Here is a 16523-nt window from a genome sequence, read left to right as displayed (position 1 = left end):
AATGTTTTTTATATTTTTTCTCAGATTAAAAAGTTATAATAATACATAAATAAAATTATATAATAAAGGAAAAAATAATATTAGTTTAGCTTTCCTCCAATAGTATATTATGCAGTACACATCTATGGTAATTAAAATATATTTTTATCTTAGTTTCCTAAAAAAACGTAATGTAATTTATTTATTTTAAAGTAAAAAAAATAAAAAAAACATTTTAACGGAAAAATATCGCACCAGGAAATGACACGTGTCTTTCCTGGTGTAGTAATAGATATTAGGCGAGCACCTTTGGACTTTTGCGCGAACTTTCGCTTTCGCTTCCGATTTTGTTGTATTAATTAGGTGATTTAATGAACATAAAAATATAATTAGACGAGGAAAAATGACATGTGTAATGGATGATTTGCCCAATGAAATCCCTAAAAATACAAGAAGTTAATGACAATTATATATACATTTAACTAGCTCTTAAGCCCGTTTCAAGAACGGGCAATTAGTGGTTGTTAAACTGTCTTTTAAAATTCAATTTTTTTTGGAGGGCTAGCTTGTATTTGAGTAGGAGTATATGATTTAAAAGAGGTGAGAAATTTGAAGGTTAAAAGAATATACTTCATAAAATTTAATAAATGATGAAATTAATATTAAGTGTTAAAGAAAGAGATGAATTGGAAAAGAGCGAATAATGATATATGAATTAAAATGGTAAATAGATGTTGAATGGAGAATATGAAGTGGAAAAGGTGCTAGAGTCAAAATGATGAATTAAAAAAGGGATTTCACATGTCAAAAAATGATGCATGAAAAAAGGAGATGCCACATGTCATCTATACATTTATGGTTTTACTTTTTATAGACTAGGTATAGATATGCGAAATCTAAAAAAAACAAGTTAGAGATGATATAATTAAACGAAATCGTACCTTCACACTAATGCACGAGTTAAAGGATTTCAAATATAACAAACGTGAATTAAATGAACGATATGAAGATAATAATAACGAAATTTGATGAATTTGATAAGGGTCCTCAAAATTATTATCAAGTTTGTTTGGATTTTAGGATTTACGGGCCTTCAATAGGGCGTAATCACATACAGCTGAATTGTGATTAAATTTTATGAGCAATTATGAAGTGGTTAATGCAGTTTGTAGCATGTAATAATGAAGATGAAGTTTGTTGAGAGTTTCAAGTTGAAAAGAATCACTTTAATGCGTGATTAAGTCGTGATTAATGACCTAATTTCTACAATGTTTATAGGGAAAAAGTAGAAATTAGGTTAAAGAGGTGGATCAGTCGTCAAGGCCAACGGTTAACGTTGGGCCCAACGCAGACCTCCAGAGCTAGTGTGTGCATTCGAAGCCAGGCGTTGACCGCTGGCTTTGATTTGAGTTAATTTGAAAGTTTTGAGAATATTAATGATAGAGGATTAATTAGATTAATCCGTGTCATTTATGGGTTTGACTTTTAGGCTTCCTAGTACGGACCGAGCCTAAAAGCAACTGAAAGATGTTTGTAAATACGTTTTGATGTTGGATGAATAAGTGCATTTTATTTTGTCATTTTTGTGAGTACGGACCCATAGGATTAAAGTCGGATCAAATAAACAACCTTGATTTTGGTTCAATCACATGACACTTTAGGAGAGCCGTAAATTAGGTGTCTATAATAATCGGCTAACAACTTATAATCAAAAGTGACCATTATATCAATTGGCCAAAGAATTGCACAATAGAATTATACTCCCTCCATTCTTTTTTGATGTTCTTGTTTCCATAAATAGCGTTCCTATTTGATCTTCCCGTTTCTATTTTTGGACATCAATTTTTACCATAAATTTCTCCACCATCCCTTATTTAAATTCATTCATATTTCTCCATTCACCCACCCAACTCCACCTTTATGATTTTTTTATTACTTTAATAATAATATCTCTTTCATTTCTTTATTACTTTCTCTTACACTCAATCATTACTCTTACATCTAATCATTACAAGGTTCCATTTTCTTATTTTCCATCCCAAGCTCCAGATAGGAACATCAAAAAGGAATGGAGGGAGTACTTCATTTGTACGTTAAAGGATATTACTACATGTACACCTAGTGTACATAGCATCTTGTACACCATTAATACTATTGGTTGAAAGGGAATTTTTATAGATGCCATTTTTTTAAAAAATTTCCCCAAATTTTCAAATGTAAATTGAAATTTGAATTTCAAATTTAACACAAATTTCGATAAACTTAATTAATGATTTTTTTTCCTGAACTTTTTTTTAGGAGAGAGAAAACATATTTTTGGTTGTTTTTTTTTCAACCGTTCTTCATGTTCTTCCGATTCTTCATGTTTCGTGTTGGATTTTCTTATGTTCTTCATCTTCCGTTCTTCATGTTCCTCGTTGATTGTGGGTCTTGGCGTTGGATTAAAGTTGAATTTTTGGTTGTTGGTGGTTGAATTAATTTAAAGTTTTTGGTTGAATTAAAGTAGGATTTTTTTCCCGTTCTTCATGAACCCAGATTTAGGGTTTTGGCGGCTATGGTGTTCGACCCATTGGCGGCTATGGTGTTTGACCCATCGGCGGTTGTGGGAGTCGAACCGCGACGGTGGGTTGTTGGTGTTCTAATGCTGGTAGGAATCTAGGAGCAGAAAAGGGTATATGAAGGGGTAATGTTAGAGTGAAAAAGAGATATGAGAGCAGAAAGAGAAGAGAGGTTTTTTAAGGGTGGTGACGACGGTGATGGTAAGGCGGCGGGTGGAAATTAGGTAGTGGGTTAGGTCTGAAGTAGGTGGTGGTGTGCTAGTATGATATGGGATGACCCATATTTGGGTTTTTCTGGTTTGTTGTTGTGGGTGCCGTTTAATGTACTTCATGAACAAACCCAGATCTTCATGAACAAACCCAAATCTTCATGTCCTTCATTAATTTCTGTTGATATATGCTTTTGATTTAATGGGATCATTTTAAAAACGAGGGAATCAAAAGGTAAATGTTTTTCAAGTATTTAATCTTAGTAAAAAATCACAAATATTAAAATTGAATATACAGGTCATTTTTTGTTTTATAGAATCAATATAAATGATTCTAATACAATTGTGGCAAGCATAGATAAAAAAGAATTTACGTTACAATTTTTTTTAACTCTGACTAAGATTTTACGTGATCTTTTTTACTTTAAGGAAATAAAAAGGTGATTTTAAAACTCTGACTGAATTTATGATTTCGTAAAAATGTAAAATTTGAATTTACGAGAACATATTTGTTTTCTAGAAATCAAATAAAATGAAATGTTCATATACAGTTAACACATGAATAGATAAAGAAAATTACGTTGCAATTTTGAATGTGTTGATACCCCCTGCTATAATGGTTACTGGAACAATGTTTGAGCTTTAATGTTAGCGCACAACCCATGTTGGCGAATAAGGAATATTTTTAACTTTGACTGATTTGAAGATTACTTTTCATTATTTTTATTTGTAAAGTATCATTTTCTAACTAAGATAATCAAAGTAAACCAGTACCAAATTCTAAATATAAAGTACTGATTCTTTTAAATATGTAAATGATCTCACAAATACTATAATTTTCCAATGCTAACGAAACTGTAAAGCCCCAAATTGAGGTTTGAAATTTTCTATGGGAGTTGTGTTTTAAGGGACGTTTGGACTTCTCTGTGTGAGTTGTGTACTGAGGGACGTTTGAACTTCTTTATGGGAATTGCATTTTAAAGGTATCAATTCATTTACAATCAAAGGAGTTGGTATATGACGTTTGATTGAATTTCTGGGACGGTATCATTTTTAGTAGAATCCCTTTTGATTTGTAAGAATCTATATCTATTTTAACGGATTGAAGTTTGAACCCTATAAAAACAATACGACTTCTCTATATTAAAAATGATCCCGTATGTAATGTTATGTTAAAAACATTTTGGTTGTTCTTAAAAGGAGTCAAACATGGGCGTGTGGGGATATTATGCAATATGATCAACGTTTAGTAACCATTACGACAAAGGGGTATTAGCACGTCTATATTTTTAAAAGAATCACTTCGTCTATTTAATTAGAGTTTGACTATTTTTTCTTTTTTACCTTAAAAGTGTAATGATCCTGTAAATTCATGGTCAAAAATTAACCCAAGTAATTCCCTCTTTGGCAAGGATTCCCTCTAGGGAAATCCATAGCCAGGGTAACCTTTTATTTGTATTGTCGTATTAGATGTGTTTACTTAAACATATATTAACTTTTAGGAGTGTATGGATTCTCATCCTAGATTCTTAAAGAGTAATCGTCTATTAAAAAGGTAAATGAAACCTTCTATTACGACATTATTGTTTTAGAAAATACATATAAATGTTTGTAATGAACGGATTAAACATTGCATGAAAATTTTAATATTACTATGATGAAGCCTTTAGCGTAAGTCGTGAAGGCTTGAAAAGACTAATTAACTTGACCATATGCTTAATTACTCCATAATTTCCAAGTTCTTGAATTATCAATCAATATTCGGTCCTAATTCAATAAAGGGTTATTGGCAGAAAAAGATTTTTTATTATATTTTTACTAGGAAGTACTCCGTATGTTTTTTTATTGAAAATTAAATTTTATAAGTATGTATTTTAATATGTGGGATCATTTTATGTATTATGAAATCTAAACATTCGCTTACTTATACAACCTTATCTATATTTTCAAAATATCATATATATATTATATATTTTCTAGCACAAATGGATGTACTGATACCTCTTGCCAAACTGGTTATAACGAAGTTTATATGACGATAAATTTGGGGGAAACCCGATTACGGCCTCCCAATGCCAACGACTACCCTCTTTACTAATGTGCCTTAATGCTTATGATGTGAATAGCACTCAACCTTCCTTTTCATGGAAAGCCAATCGACAAGACTTACTACTGCAACGGCTAGATAGAGCCATCGCACATAATAGCTTTAATTCGATCTTCCTTGACACCCTCCTACGCTATGGAAACTTTACAGTTTCAGACCATGCCCCCAATTTTCTAGATACAAATACACCTTCCAACACCAAAAATATATTGTATAGATTTCAGAATCTCTGGGTCCTAGACAAAGAGACTCACGATATTGTTCGTAAAGAATGGCAAAATAATATCCCGGGATCCCGGTTATTTAGGATAGGCCATAAATTTCTAGCAATAAAAATTAAACTCAAATCTTGGGCGCACTCGAAATACGGTCACATGAACAACAAGTTATCCCAAAATCTGGATAAAATCCAGACTTTGCAAGCGCAACTTCTAAACCAATCCTTCAACAGAATACTCCATGATCATCTGCTTAGAATGATCAAACAACGAGAAAAACTTTTACTCTTTGGCCAGAATAGTTGGAAAAAATTTGCGCGGAAAGAATGGCTGACAAAAGGAGACCGTAACTCTCGTTTCTTTCACCAACGAACAAAAATGCAGTCTACTAGGAACCTAATACACCGCTTAAACAATGATCTAGATCAATGGGAAGATAATCCAGTGATAGTCCAATCGATCCTGGTTCAATCCTTCAAGAAACGTTTTACCTCTAATAGTCCAGACAACAGGAACATCAACCTTTTGTTCCTACCAAAAATCCTCTCCCAAGACGAAGAAAATAACATCATCACCCCTTTTTCGGACAAAGAAATCAAAACATCCTTTTTTTATATAAACCCCCTAATGTAATACCTCGCATTTTTATAATATTTATAAGTATATTTTATTATATTTATAAAGCATTTTACGATTTATTATCATTTAAATAATATTTAAATGCATTGCATTTAATGTATTTTAATTAATTAGAATATTTATTATTTTAATTAACTACGAAACAAATTTAATTCTTGAGTCGGGAAATTAAATGAGTTGCAAATGATTTTTAAAGCTTCGGGTTTTAAATAAAAAGTCCAATTCGTTTTATTAATCGAGCCCAATCCAAACAGTTTAATTTAAAACCTAAGCTAGCCCAATTCATTAAATTCCTAAGCCCAACTCAAATATCCTAAGCCTAGCCCATCAAGGGATTAAGGAGCCTAAAAATAGACTCCCCCATCATTAAATGAGCCCCTAAAATTCATAAACCCTATTGTTGCTTGCTTGCCCATCACTCTAACTCCCTCTCTTTTCCTCTCGTCCTCACGCCCGCACGCACGTAGCCCGTGCTCGTGCTGCTGTGCCTCGTGCTGCTCGGCCTCACGCCCCAGCACTCGCTCCCTCGCTCTCGCCCTCGCTCGCTCCCTCTTCGCGCGCGCCCAGCGCCCACACCCCCTTCCTCTCCTTGCTGCGTCGTTGTTGTTGTGTTGTGTGGCTGTCGCTGCTGCTCTCCCTCACTCGCCCAGCCTCACACCCACACTCCCTCACTCTCTTCGTCCGCGCCCAACGCGATGCTCCCCTCTCGCCCAGCCCGCGCGCGGCCCCTGCTGCCCGCTCCTCTCCGTCGCTGCACACACGCACACGGTTGGTGCGTTGTGTGTTGTCGTTGTTGCTTGTTCATTCGTTATTCAATTCTTTTCGCCCAATCACATTAAATTCGTGGTTGTTCCGTGCTATAGGCCGAATTGGTATAATTCTCTTCTTCCTTACCTATTCTATTTACATTCCGTGTTTTAAATTATTATATTAATATTGTTTTGAGTAATTAAAATGCTGGGAACCGGTTATGAATACCGTGGTTTGAGGATTTGTGTGTTGTGATTCATTAGGCTTGTTTTAATTATCAAAGGATGAATTTTCAGATTTGGTTATTTAATAAAGCATTGATTTTTATGATATTAAACTAGTTTTATTGGAATTTTCAAGTTAGGGTTTTAACCTAGACCTAATGAATCAATTGATTAGCATAATTAGGTGATGATTTTAATTATGATAATCAATTATATTTTCAGATTTGAATAAAGGTTTAAAGTGTCGATTTTTATTTATTTTAAAGGCGGAAAAAGTATGTTTTCGTACTAGGGATTGATTTTGCAAATTGAGACGATTTTATTATTGAAAAACGATTGAATTCTAAAGTCTAAAGGAGGTTTTAATTTTTATAAAGTTGCTGTAAATTTAATGAACATGGAAATAATTTAAGTTTCATTATTTTGATGATAGGAGGTGATTTCTAGTTGAGTGCTCGTTATTGCAAAGTGGCCCCTACGCTTAGGTATTCAAGGTACGTACAAGTCTAGGGCGACCACACCTTTTGTCAATGACATTACATGATTGTTGATGATGTGAATTACATTATGTGGAATCATGTTTGTTTTGGTGAACGAGCATGTGATTTGTGATGTTGGATTTATTAGATTAATTGTTGAACAAGCATGTTGAAATTATTATGAGTATGGATTTCATTGTCAATCATGTTGTTCAATATTTATGCATGTATGGTTTATTTCACATGCAAGGGATGGATTATTTATTTGTATGCTATTGTACGGGATGTCTAGCATACTTTGAGCCATTTATTTGTACCTCGTTGTACTATTTATTTTACCACATGTGAAGGGTTAGCTCACGCAAGCCACCGCACATGTAGGATTCAGTTGGGAATATTATGGATGAAATGAATTAGGATTTGTCGTGCAAGGGCACAACCCTCATGTTAATGTGCATGATGTGGAGTCTCACTTTGGTGAGGAGGAACATGGTAGTACGTAATATCACAAGTGTCTTGCTTGGTTGATCACAAGTCTTAAAGCATTAAAATAAGATTATTTTGGTTGTTGTTTATTAATTGTATGTATGCATGTTGTCGAGTCTTGAGTTCGCCTTTATTAAAATATTAATAAACGTAAAGTGCAACCGGAACAAGCTTCAAAACTCTTGGAACGTATATACCTTGAGTATGAAGAATGGGGGGAGTCTTGCCGGAAAGCTCGTACTCCTACTAATGATACAAGACGTTGTTTCATTTATATTATGCGCAGGAATTCCGTCGGTATGGCCCGACACTCGGTATAGCCCGATTTTATTATTATTATATTTGGTGTATGGTTGGCTCCCATCACCTTTTCCCTTTGTGGATTATTCTTTTGGCCCGTTCGAAACTTATTCTAATTAAATTGTGAGTCAAGAGTCGAGTCAAGAGTCGAGTCTTGTATCTCATGATTGTTTATTAAGTATTATATGGCTTTTGCATGTTGATTAGTACTTAGTGAGTGATGCATGTTTTAGTTTCATTTACTTTATGCTTGTAAGTACTCAGCTTTTGCTGACTACGTGCTTTGTGTGTTTCTGGTCATGGCCTTTGCCTTAATGACCCTAAGATGATCCATCATTTGCACTTGCATTGTTGGGGAGTAGAATAATATAGCAGGTTGGTAGATCAAGTACGATCGAAATCATGTGGCTTGGGATGATTGAGAGAGTTGCATGCTTTCGTTCTTTGAAACTATTTTATTTAATATTTTAATTATGTTTGAAATGTTTGAATTATTTATACTTTGGGTTTTGGGCCATTATGGTTCCAAATTGTAGGAGGCCTCAATATTTCATTAATTATGGTTTTTAAAAGTTAGTTGACATTTAATTCCGCTGCGTAATTCTGATAATAGCCTTAACCGTTATCACGGTGGCGGTAATGCTTTAGTAATTCCTTTATTTTAAGTTGGAAAATGATTTTATAAAAGCAAGGAATTATTAGGGTGTTACAAAGTGGTATTTGCAGAGCTCTAGTTTGAGAGATGCTTTGCATTAACTAATAGTGCAAAGTGGTAAATCCTTAAACTACGATTGCGGATCTTTAGGATTTTCGAAAATTATTTTCCTAAAGTCAAAACGTATTATTTTGAGTACTCAATATTTTAAAGGTCAAATATCAATTAATTTGGGTCGTTTGAAATGAGTTGAAAAGTTGGATTATTACGTAAAATTAATTAATTTTTCCGAAATTTTTTATTTATTCGAAATTTTCGAATTTAATTCGAATTTATTTTAATAATCTCGGAATTTAATCATCCGAATTAGTTTAATTAATTAATTATTTATTTATTTATTCGATTTTTTTTTCGAATTTTTTTTTTCGGATTCTTTTTTTTTATTTTTATTTTAATTGTCCGAAATTTATTTATTTAATTAATCAATAATTGTTATTAATTTTCGATTTTAATTTAAATAATTTCAACAAAGTTAGGATTTATTTCTTAATTAATTTCGAAAATTAATATTATTTTCAAGTGAGAAATGGGTAGATTAAGAAAGGGCATATTAGTTTAAGAATGCATATTATGTGCCAATGTGATTTATTTAAGTGCCATGTATATGTTCTAACCATGTTTTATCTTGCTTTATGTGATTAATTGCATCATATTTCATGTTGAGCATATATTTGTGCATTGAAATTGTATGGCTCCACGAACTATTTATTGTATCCTTTTGGGGTTGGAATTTCTATGGAAACGCGTAGTAAGACTTTTGAGTTGTGAATTTACAGGAATTAAGGATGCTACCTTCTAAGTTCACCAGTCTAGGATACTTAGAGAAGATGGATAATGAGACTCCTCGCACGTATGTTCAAAAGATCGTGTTTGCTTGTGACTATTTGGCTTCGATCAAGAATATGCCCCACCTTAGGCACAAAGATATGATGGATAGTATGATTATACATTGTTTACCACATAAAAACCCCTACATAGACCTCAAGAATAGGTTCGGTGACATGCATTATGGTGATGGTACCCCTAATTAGTACAAGTATGGGACTAGTGATGGTAGGTGGAAGTATGATTCTAAGGTTCTTGCTACTATCCTAGAAGTTGCGGAAATTAGCTATGAGGATGGGAAGTATTCTGCGGGTCTAGGTATGGGCTATGGAGGAGTAGAAAGTGATGGTGAGGATGGCATGATCCATGATGAGCAAGCTAGTGATGTTGAGGAGGATAGCGATGATGATGTGGTAGAGATTGAAAATCCTAACCCTATAGTTCCTGAACCAACTATTGAGATATCCAGTGGATCTGAAGATGAGTTTGAAGAGAATAATGTGGTTGATAGTGAGCCACAGCAAAATGATGAGGCTATGGATGAAGACTCGGATCCGGAAGAAGACTTGGATGATGCTAATGATCAAGACTTTACTCCAGAGCAATACAAGGAAAGAAATGATCGTCGTGATGACGTTAGTCTCTAGAGAAATGTAATACTTAGTTTTGTTTTTCGTTGATTAATAAAGTGGCAAAGCTACTACTTATGGTTTTTGTTTTATCATAGTTGGAAGACTAAATGTTATGGCATTAGTGGATGTAAGACTTATTCATTGGAGTTTTAATAAAAGAATAGAATTTCCTTTTTCGTTATCCTTTAAGTTTAATTCTCAATCCTAAGTCTTGTGGGTATCGCAAAGGGATTAATTGTTATTTCTTCAATGAAATTTTATGTGCAAGGTGGTTTAGTAACAACCATCTAAATCTACTTGCATCTAATAGTGGGGTGAGAAGGCCCAAGAATGGCGCCAACTCTTCCCCTAGGTTGCGCTTAAATGTGTTCTTGTTGTGAGTAGGTTCGTTGTCGAGCTAGTGCCTTAGTGATGTCATGTGTAGACACCTACTTTTGTCCCCATTCCCGAAAGGGAAAGGTTCGATGATGAAAGCATAAATCTCCACTTGACAACGCATCTCCTATAAAATAAACGAATCTCAATTCCCCTTTTCATTTCACCCGAAACCTGCTATTTATGGAAACCTGCTAGAAATAGTAACTGCCGTAAAAGGTAGCTTCTAAAAGTGGCAAATCATAAAGGATAGAAACCTGTCAGAATTAGGTGTTGCATTCCAACATAAATCCTAAATGAGATAGAAAACTGCGAGAATCCTATTCCTAATATGATTCGGAAATAAGAGTTACGTATTAGTTAAAATCCTAACGAGCCTAGAGTTCGTAACGGGCCCAGACGCATTCCGTCATAAAATTGATACGCGCTAAAAGACTCGATTAAATCTCAAACTCTACGGATTTCAGGAATCCGAATCTGACTAAAGAAAACAGCCGAGACCCTATTTTCAACGCCTGGCTTTGGGCGCCGAAATCTTCGGCGCCCAGGCCTGGGCGCTGGAAATTCCTGGGTACGTGTTTTTTCCTAATTCTTTGTGGATTAGAACTCTGCAATTCTATCTTTCCACGAACTCTTCCCTATAAATAGACCCCTAAATTCGACGTGAAAAGAACAAACACAACACATAATTATATTCTGAGTATTGACTCCAACCCTTAGCCTAAGCCTCACGCTATGAAACTGTTCACGCGTTCTGTCGCAATCGATCCATAAATCGAACAGAACGTATCCTGTCCAATAATTGAGATTCGTTAAATAAAAAGGGAAATAGCAAAGTCAAAGTGGTTAGTTTTCTGAGAAACGTGACGCACCTCTCAAGGGTGCATCGTAATGTGTCCCTTTTCGATGATTTAACTGCTTTCCTCGCCCTTTTTATGAACTGTTAAACTAACCTAATCTGATTGTTCTATCACGCCTAACAAATATAATATTTTGGGAAATTGGATTATCATGCTAGGTCCCTTAATGCAATCTAAATCAGATAATCGCGATCGATCTAGTATTATATGTTGCATATTGCTAAAATCAACTCAGATTAGTTTAATAGTTAACGCATGTCCCTTCAATTATTTATGCTGAGCTAGTAAGGATATCCTGCCTCTGGAGTTATCGACGAGCGAAGTACTCCTCTCGGTAGTTACAGTCCCCCGAACCCTCAATCTCTACCTTGCGGGTGTATGTTGAGAGATCCCCACACCAGGGATCACAAGGGAACCTACGACCGTCGTGGTCAAACATAATTGCACTCCCTTTATGTCACGATAACCGGGTTTTGTCAGTTTTTCTCATTGTCGTTAAAAACTGAATGGAGACTCCTATATTACTAGTCAATTGGGTGTAAACTCACAGGAAATCCAATTACACTTGATTGAATAAAAGAGAATCGTCACACCCACGAGGGACGAGGTCACGCATTAGCCTCGTGCTTTTTCGACCCCCTCACAGTGGCGACTCCACTGGGGATAGTGAAGGAAATACTCGTGCTTGTAGGTAATCAAAATAGCCGAAGGGTGAAACGATCCTACCCCGCGTTTATTTCCCCATCAAGTTGGGACGACCTGAAAATCAGCATATTAATGTGAACAGGCAGAACCGCATAACGAATCTCGGCTCCCTCGGGAGTTGGGACTAAGGATACCTTTTCCCGCCAATAGGGGGGTGCATACGCCGCGCATGTTGCCCACTCGGTACTTGTGCAGGTAGTACACCTATCCCGAACCCAATCGCTCGCTCATTAGGTCCCTCTCGCCTGCATGCCCCCTTGGCTTGCACTTGCGGGTTGGCCTCTTGAGCGAAATTCGTCTGTTGAAGACACTACCTCGACCGGGGCATGTGTTGGATCTACGATAGAAGCTGTACCAAGCCAGACGCAAATAAACTACCCATAGAAGCCTATCATAAACTACGTGGCATATTTAATTTTCAAATCCATGTTTGTAATGTAGTTATGTGTAGCGAAATATGTGATTGTGTGCGACAAACTATCCTAGAAAACCAACGACCTTAAAAATTGCCCAAACATTCATAGACTAATTTGCCAAAGAGTTATACCGAAACACGTGTTCCGCAAGCCCGAATGATCGCCACAAAAATAAGCGACGCTCGGGACGGCCTGTAACGAATCCCACAAACGCTGTTACGCGTAAAGGACGTTATTAAGCAAGCACGCAAATCGAAGTCGCATAAACAGAAGACAGAAAACGAGAACCAGCCAGGGACGCATTTTCAACGCCCCTGGATGGGCGCCAGAATTTCTCACGCCCCTCGCAGGGCGCTGAAGTTGCTGCTTGGCCTTCTGGTCAAGCGCAGCAGCCTCGGTACCCGCGCGAAAGGAAAATACGTAGCACAAAAAATGTTCGTAAAAAGAATTGCTACGAGGGCGTAAGAAAAGCACTCGATTTCAAAAGCGACTCGTAAAAAAATTAATAACTCTTTGTGTCGTTGTTAGGCCTCCTACGACGACAATACCCGGCACCAAAACCGAACGTGCTAATAACTATGAATGTCACACGGGCAAGTGTTTCGAAAATCCAAAGAATGACCAAAATAAAAAAAAAACCAAAAAGTGTACCGACAAAAGAAAGAGTGAAAAACCAATTTAGAGAGTCGAAGTCTAGACTAAGTAATGCTTGAAACTTTGGGAACCTAAACTTTAGCTTATCTTATGCCTAGGACTGGTCCTTCCACTTGGTGCCGATCAGGTAATCAACGGTTAGTGCGTCTCGAAGATACATCGCCAACACCAGGTTTAGTGACTCCAAGCTCCGTCCGTCATCCCTCATTTCAAGGATCTCCGCTTCCCCAACCTCGATTCGCACCTTCAAACATGTCCATCGAAGATTTGCAAGAGCAGATGGCTCAAATGACCCGACTCATGGGCCAACTAAAAATGGAAAATGAAGCTTTAGCGGCTGCGCAAGCCAAAAATGACCTCGATAACGAGAAGAGGATTGAAAAAATGGTCCTACAGCAAACCATGGGGAGCAAATACTTCTCCCTCGATCCTGAACCTTTTCCTGGGAAACTACCAGAAAAGTTCAGTTCATCTGACTTACCAAAGTTCAAGGCCACGGACAACCCCCGTGATCATCTACTGAGCTTTGTGAATGCCATAAACTTGAAAGGCGTGGACAAGTCCATGTACTTACCTGCCTTTCCTTTGTCCTTGGAACCTGTGCCGCTCAAATGGTACTATCACCAGGACCTTGGGAAGACTTTGTCAATGTCTTCATCAAGCAATACTCGTCGAACATGGATTTCCAAGTCACCATGCGCGAGCTGGAAGTTCTCTTCCAAAAGAAAAACGAGGGTTTCACGACCTACTTTGCTAGATGGAGGGACCAGGCGGCCCAGCTAATCAATAGGCCTCCCGAAACAGAGTTGGTCCAAAAATTCATTGACAACCTGGACCCGGCTTACAGACAACACCTTAGGTACCTGGGACTTGACACTTTCAAAAGAGTTTATGATGTGGGAATAAAGATCGAGGACGACCTCGCCAAAACCATAAAAAGCAAACCCACATATAAGAACAACACCTATAATCGGGGTAACACATCCCAAGCCCAAGAAGTCCATGCTGTAGAAGAGACTCCCGCCCGAAGAAACCCTGGAAGATGGGTCCGAGACCGAAAGTTTGCCCCACTCGGGTCGACTTTGGCACAAGCCTTTGAAAGACTAACCAATCAAGGAAAGTTGAGTCCTATAGGCCCCACCCGTGACCCTCCTGTCAAAAGCAAATATTGGGTCAAAGGTACTTACTGCAAATTCCATCAAGGAAATGGGCATGACACTGAAAACTGCTGGAATCTAAAACATACGATCCAGGACATGATAGAGGATGAAGTGATACCTCTCCCTAACGTTGGCAAACCCAACAACAACAAGAGCCCACTCGGCTCTTGTCACATCTCTCTCGACCAACCAGAGAATTTCGACCCCATGGTGTATATTACACCTCAAGGTGCACCACTCGCTGTGGTCCCTATGGATCGAATCGAGAGGGAAGTGTGCGGTGTGTGGAATGATGATGCTGAAGATATTTACCTATCTCAAGTGTCGGGCCAGGACCTCTTCACTGAAACTTGGCCCGGGTATGCTCTCATTGACACCACCCCTCAGGAGCCCGAGGTCGACAACCTCACCCGATCCGGAAGAATATACCAACCGGATATTCACCCACCTCCTATGGAAGACATCCCGGTTAGGTAAACTCCTGAGAATGGACGGCACGCCACCGTCGCAGAAGTCATTGAAAATCCTCTCCTGAAACAACTAAAAAGAACCAAGGCCGAGATTACCATCTGGGATCTTATGTGTACTTCAAAGGAACATCGCGAAAAGCTTATTCGCTCACTTGACCTCATCTCAGTACCTACAGATATCACACCTGACTCATTGGTTAGCCATGTCACAAGAGATGCCGGAGAAAAGGCCATAGTTTTCACCGATAAAGACTTACCCAAAGAGGGGGGTGCTCACAATAAAGCCCTTTACCTAGTGGTTGGATGCAAAGGACAAAACATCCCCCTAGCGCTCGTAGATAATGGTTCGGCGGTTAACGTCTGCCCATTGCGAACTGCCCATTGCTTGGGGCTAGGAAACGATGACTTCCAAACCTCCACGCAAGGGGTACGAGCTTATGATAACTCCCGAAGGCCTGTATTGGGAAAAATCAACCTTACCATACAAACCGGGCCTGTGGCACGCACCACGGAGTTTCAAATAATCGACATCAAGCCCACTTTCAACCTCCTCTTGGGGCGACCTTGGCTCCATGACTTAGGAGGTGTGGCTTCTACCTTGCACCAAATGGTTAAACTTAACCATAACGGGGTAATACTAGAAATCCGCGCCCCTCCTCTCGACGTCAGTTGCACTATGGTTGGAACGGCCGAAACTGCAGACGACCTTTACGGGTTTCAAATGGAAGAAACAATCCAGTTCATCGAAGATTATGACCCAGCATTCCTAGACCCGCATGCATCCCGAGTCATCCCTAGAATGCTGTTAGCTCAAGGTTATTTCCCAGGAACCCCATTGGGCATAAGGAAGAAGGAATACACATTCCATCCTTTTCCCGACAAATCTACTCCCTTTGGCTTAGGTTATGAACCAACGGAGGAAGATATTGCTGACCGCCTATCTAGGCTACGCCTTAACAAATACAAACAAACCACCCTCCTTTCCCCATATCAAAGGACCCTTAACCGGATGTTCGTTCGGGAAGGAGAAGAACACCCATGCTGTGATTTCCCTGAACCCTTCGTTCAGGATGGCTTGCTAAAACCCGGATTTGAAATTTTCCATGACTGCCACACCTTGCATGAGGCACCCCACCTCACCAAGACTAAAACAGCTGAAATATTGGACAACCAGGCTCTATGGACATTGTTTAACGAATCGAGGCCTATGGAGAACGAGACTGTGATGACTACCCTAGCTTTACAAGATGAAGGTTTCGATCCAACCCGGTTAATCTCTCCTGCATCAACACTAGAAGAGATCGAGAACGGATGGGTGAAGACATATCAGTGGGTCAATGCAAAAAGAATGGAATTCAAGATGAGTACCGGTGAAGGACCGAAGTTTTATGAGACTAAACCCCAGGCTTGAGCCACATAGAGCACCATTAGTAAAAAGCGCCTAGTAGTTCTTTAGATTGATAGAAAAAAATAATAGAGACTTTAGATGGTCCTAAGGCCCCTTAGAATATGGGTCAGTTTTATTTCAGTGTGTTTTCCTTACTTTCCGAATCAATAAAGGCGTAATATTTCTCCTAAAAATTTTATTCTAACACTAAATAAACACCAAATGTACTTGCAAAATACAAAAATAAAGAGGCGGCCCACTCCAGGCCCAACAAACAAAGCCCACTCGGTTTTGAAATAGTGCCATGGGAACCAATTCCCGAAACCCACAAAATAAACCACACCATCCCATTCATATCCCCAAAACCTAAAAAGC

Source organism: Spinacia oleracea, chromosome 4, assembly GCF_020520425.1.
Source record: "Spinacia oleracea cultivar Varoflay chromosome 4, BTI_SOV_V1, whole genome shotgun sequence".
Taxonomy (NCBI): domain Eukaryota; kingdom Viridiplantae; phylum Streptophyta; class Magnoliopsida; order Caryophyllales; family Amaranthaceae; genus Spinacia; species Spinacia oleracea.
The sequence above is the reverse complement of the archived record's forward strand: the minus strand, read 5'-3'. Positions refer to the sequence as shown.